This window comes from Pantherophis guttatus, chromosome 4 (assembly GCF_059756535.1).
Source record: "Pantherophis guttatus breed Tessera chromosome 4, ASM5975653v1, whole genome shotgun sequence".
Classification (NCBI taxonomy): Eukaryota; Metazoa; Chordata; class Lepidosauria; order Squamata; family Colubridae; genus Pantherophis; species Pantherophis guttatus.
Window position 1 is genome coordinate 120941575 of NC_142066.1, and position 6000 is coordinate 120947574.

A 6000-nucleotide genomic window follows, 5' to 3' on the forward strand; every position below is an offset into this window, starting at 1 on the left:
GCTGAGGTTATTCCCTTTTAATTTGTTTGACCAGGACATTATTTCTGTATAAATTACTAGTGCACAGTGGGGGAAAGGTAGGTAGTGATTGGACAGGAAATAGGCCAGGTGTGGATGGATTTGGGAGTACCTGAAGTAGAATATTCAGTTAATTAGAATTAGAATTAGAATTCTTTATTGGCCAAGTGTGATTGGAGACACAAGGAATTTGTCTTCGGTGTATATGCTCTCAGTGTACATAAAAAGAGAAGATACATTCATCAAGAATCACAGGGCACAACACCCAGTGACAGCATACGGTACAATAATATCAGTATAAATTGTAAGGATACAAGCAACAAAGTCATGCAGTCGTGCAGTCACAAGTGGGAGGAGATAACCACCATTTTAACTAAAGTTACAGCGTATTCGAAGGAGGAAGGAGCAAGGGAACACATTTTTCTTTTCCTTTACTTCTTAAATAATCTATGGTGGTGGGGTATATGGTGGATTAGCCAGTATTTGAAAGATTAGGGTCGACAAATCAGGGTTTTAAACAGTTGCAAGAAGAAACACAGTGATTTGAAAAGCCTTTAAAAACAGTTATGACAGTTGATGATATTTTTTACTCTTTGATTTTTTCCTTTTGATATGAATGGGAGCTCTTGTTTTCCTGCTGAAAATCATTCCAAACTCAGAAAGCAATTTAATTGGTAATTTTGATTCTTTTTTGGGAGAAGGGAAATCAAAATCAAATTAAATTGAAATTGAATTGAATTAAATTAAATCAAATCAACATCAAATCTTGATTATGGTCATAGATAAGCATAAGTTTTTCAAATATACATAAATCTTTGTAAATTTTCTCCATCAAAAAAAGTCTGCCCCGAACCCTGAAAATTCAGCTAAATGTATGCTGCTGAATTCTAATTTTGACACTATTTCTGTGGTATCAGCCTATGGGAGGCTCCACACTTCAGTCTTGGAAACTCTGATGTTGGTTTTTGGTTAGTTCTGCCCAAATCCTGTTTTTGGAGTAGCTGATATACCCCATCATGGGGTATAAAAAGTCCACTGACCAAACAGAGCTACCCAAAATTAATTCCCTTTTTCTTGGAAAAAATGGTACAAGTAGGCATGTAACTCATGCTTTAGAAGTAATAACCTTTGCATAGCCTATAGGCATATAATTTATAAAGATGAAAAGAAATAAAGATCAATCTGTTGTCCATAGTGATATAAATGTAAGTCTTAGAATATAGCTAAAAAGGAAGTCTAAAATAAATCTACACTATCAAATAGCTGTATAGGATGCATCTGTTTTTCTTGCTGTGAGTTGCCATAAACAATTCTCTATGAAAGCACAGCAACAGTCCTTTTCTTTTAGATGGGACATTCTATGTCCTTATTTTTTTTAAAAAAAGCAAATCTACAAGCTGGCAATAATCATCCACCAAATATAAATTGTTTTCTTCTAGTTGCCTATGAGGCTGATAAATGCTTACAAAAAAGAGATTAATGCAACAAAGTACATATCTAGGCTAATGTAGTATGAACATGTTTTATAATTTATGGTGTTGCATGAAGTCAAAATTGTTCCTTAAATTGGATTGACTGTACTTTAAATGTACCTTCAGTACATTACTGAAGCTGTTTTCATGGAGAAAACCACAACTATTATACATACTTGCTACATTGGTACAGGTGTATAATAAGCCTGTGTAATTAGATGAAAGATACATAATGGTTTGTTGTTGGTTACGCATTTACAACAGCTGACGATGTGCTTAATGTGCAGTTCAAAAATTAAGAAAATTACTTAGGGCTCCGCAGGAGGATTCCTTATGGACTTCAATTCAAAAACACTCTGCTTTTTTCGAAGTAGATTCCCAGGGCTGTCTGTAATTTAACTTATTATTTTTATTCAAGATGGCTAAAAAATGTAAATCGCTGAAAGTAACAAAATCTCCAGAAGATGCGCATCTGTACTTTTTGTAATAATATATTTGTATGCAAAAATATAATTGATGTACATTTGTTTGTCCGTCTAGCATGCATCTATCTATCTATCTATCTATCTATCTATCTATCTATCTATCTATCTACCTATCTACCTATCTACCTACCTACCTATCTACCTACCTACCTACCTACCTATCTATATCATCTGTCATTTATCTGTCCACAAATGGGGAGAGAGGGGGAGAGAGGGAGAGAGGGAGGGAGGGAGAGAGAGAGAGAGAGGGAGAGGGAGAGGGAGAGGGAGAGGGAGAGGGAGAGGGAGAGGGAGAGGGAGAGAAACTATGTTCCTTTACTTTATAGTTTGCTTTATAACATAGAATAATTTTAAAATATTGAGCATGTATGTGATGAATACCTAGATCAGTGGTGGGTTGCTACCGGTTCACCCCGGATCGGGAAAACCAGTAGCGGTGGCGGCGGGAGGCTCTGCCCAACCACCGAAACATCTCTGCGCATGCACAGAAACTTCTGCACATGCACAGAAGCATTGCGCGCAAGTGCATGTATACCCATGAGAGAACTGGTAGCGACGGGATTTGAAACCCACTACTGCCCTAGATATATTAGCTTTAGATCTAGAACTCTATGTATAATACTGCTCACTGTTTGTGATTGATGGAACTTGTGCAGGGAATATTTCAAGGGATTGAGCTCTCCATTAAATGTTTATTTTATAAATAAAATTATTTTATTATATGAGATTTATTGGCACCTCTTCAATATACTAGCAGTGTTTATTTGGTTGTAAATTAAAAATAACAGATATGAACAATAGTAAAATGAAAAGCAAATTAAAATATTACAGAACACTGTAATATGACAATTTTACAGTGTTAAACATTGTTTTATATGTCAAATATGTCAATGTATAAACCTTTCTAGAAGAATGAATCTCCTTGGGAACAGCTTTCTGTAAGTAGGGAGTAACTTTCCTCTTCCAATGGGAAGGGCAACTGAGATTAATTCTGTAATGTTTAAGTAGCTCAGTGCTGGAGAAGATAATTCTTCATCGAAGTTATGAGCAACATTCAGCTTCAAAATAATCTCAAATCAAGTCTCAGCATCTTGACTTGTGTTTGGAGATAATTTCAATACTATGAATATAGTGCACTGACAACTATATTCCCATTGAAAGGCCAATCAATGTGCTATGGGTAGTGGGAGATATATTTGACATTGCCTTAAACTGAAAGGGGTAATCAAATTTATCCTTATTTTTTAATGTAAGCCAACAAGTTCAAATACAGGATCCACAATTTAGACAGTTGAATGTTGGGATGGCTCTGCCTTCTGTCTTGGGCACTTGGAAATAGCAGTAAAAATCTGCTAAATGTTGCATTGTCTTCTATAGTGTGATCCTAATCTTATCCTGACCCTAATATAGTGCCTGATTTTTATGTTATTTAGAAAATGTAGAATAGTTGCTGGTTAATTGCATGTAACCATGAAACTGTCTAACATTTCCATAAAGACTTTCCTGGTAGCAGCAGCATTTCTAAAGGGAATATAGCAATTGTTTTATATTGTTCCATATTAGTCCATCAAGTTGAATTGTTCCAAATATATATATTTGACATAGGCAAAGGAATGAACTGTGTTGGGGAAAGATGTGAAGCCCCAATTTATAAATCTCTGTCCAGTTCATTTCTGAACCCAGACCATTATTTAAAATTTTCATTGTTTCAACTGGACTAAGCAAAAGGGAAAAGGACTGAATGTAACATACATGTAGTTAATATTTTATTCTAATTCTTTGGATAACTTTATTGGCAACACCTAAATGATAACAGATTTGGGAAGATGAAAGCTTGCAGATCCACACAATAGAAAGTATTCTAGCTTCAAATTCTCAGAATAAAGATGGCTTTGCCATCTAACCTGGGTTCGAGCAAAATGGATATGGACCATGGGTGGGTTCTACTTACCTTTACTACCAGTTCACAACGGAAGCGTGCATGTGAGCGAAGCTCGTGCGCGCATGCACTTCTGTGCATGTGCAGATTGTCAATTATGACGTCCAGCCGGGTGGGCAGAGCCTCCCACCACTTTTACTACTGGTTCTAAAGAACCGGACAGAACCGGGAGCAACCCAGCACTGGTATGGACCTGCAATGTGCTTATATTGCTAGGAAAATTGAATGCACTCTCCCACAGATTGGATTTTTTAATTTTTTTTATTTCTTTATTGTTTTGTCTTTTTAAGCTTGTTAAAATAATCACATTTGTCAGAAGGCTGTCTATAAATTTACAAAATAAATAAATTAAAATTAGTTTCTTCAGTAAATCTGGAATCAGAATGAATCACTCGTGTATGAATGCTTCCCAGCTCGATCCTCTTTGGATTGAGGTGGCTACAGGTTCTGTAACTCTCATTTGACACCTGTGAAGAGTATCTGGTTATGGAAAACCACACTATGGTATCTCCGTAAGGTCCATATTTGAATGTCTATTCAGAGTGCTCTTAATACTTACAGTTTCTTGATCAAGTAAACTACCTTTGCATTAACAGACTGAGAAAATGTGACTTATAGGAATATCTATTACCTTCCCATAAGAGGTATTTTATTTTTAAATGTTTCTCTTGATAATATTTATCAACTGTTATCAACTATCCCAAATTATACTTGATAAAAATGTATTGCCCAAGAATAGATACAACTTTAGTAGCAGATGTGAAGTGATCAGGGTTCGATAAGCATTTTCATATAAATTATTACATCGGCAAAATTAATCATTATGTACAGGTGGTATGCCACCTGTTTAATTCAGTCTGAAGTAGATTTGAATGTAATATAGCAAACTGAAGAACTCTTCACTGTTCAAATTATTCTTAGGTGTCTGCCAAGTGAACAAAAATAACGATTTCACTTCAGTTATATCCCAAGAAATTTTATAAAGAAACATATTTCTTTTTAACAGTTTCTTTTTGTGGTATGGTATGGAGCATAAAAGATAGTATCCATTTTTATACATTAAAATTTTTTGGGCGATTACATAAAGGACATTGAATAAAGTATAATATTTTACTGTACACTCTGGAAAATGCATAGTTGTATCAATAATTGCTAATATAAAATATCTAAATATGTCATCAAACAATCCCATTTGATTAATAAATATATTCCTTATTCTCAAGAATCCAGGAACCTCAATTAAGCTGATGCCCTATTCAGCACTTTGTTAGTACAGTGACTAATTTGATTCTGCTGTAGTAAGAAATAAAAATAAAAGGAAATTATGGGCATAATATTGGACATAAAAGGATAAGTCAAAGGGCACCACTGATAAATGAGACACAGAACAATACTTTGAAAGAAATGGCTGCAGGTATAAAATTTGGTCTTAGTAATTACAGATTATATATAGAAAAATATTGTTAGCACTCCTTTCATTAGCTCAGATATGCCCCCGTTTGGCCTTAGATCCATGGATAAGTATCCTGTTTACCTCATTTTCTGAAACTGTGGTTGACATTCTAAGCCATAGATAACAATGGGAAAGTGAAAAAAAAGCTTTAGACCTTTTGGGATGGAGAAAAAAAATTGATGAACACTAGAGGCACTATAGTGGCTTTTGGAAAAAAAATAAGTCTGTTAGATAAATAAGTAGAGGCATTTTGGTGCTCAGCCATTTTCCACATTGAGGGTTACAAAAACAAGTTTTATAAAATTTTATATCACATCACACTGGCTTACAAGGGGGGAAAAAACAGGAGGTCAGCTTGTCTGATCTGTTTGAAGTTTCCAGCTATCTGTTCATACATCCCTTTCCCCTAGCTCCTTCTTGTCTTTTCCTCATCACCTTCTGTTATTTCTTTTATTTCTTTAACATCTTTCATACTTTTTGATTCTGTAGCTCTCTTTCTCTATGTTTCTGATTTTTCTCTCAGCAGAGATGGTATAGATTTACCCAACAAAAACATCTAGGATACAAAGACAGGTTTGATGTAATGGTTAATGAAAAGCGGGAAACTATGAGTTCTAGTCTCACCTTAGCCAT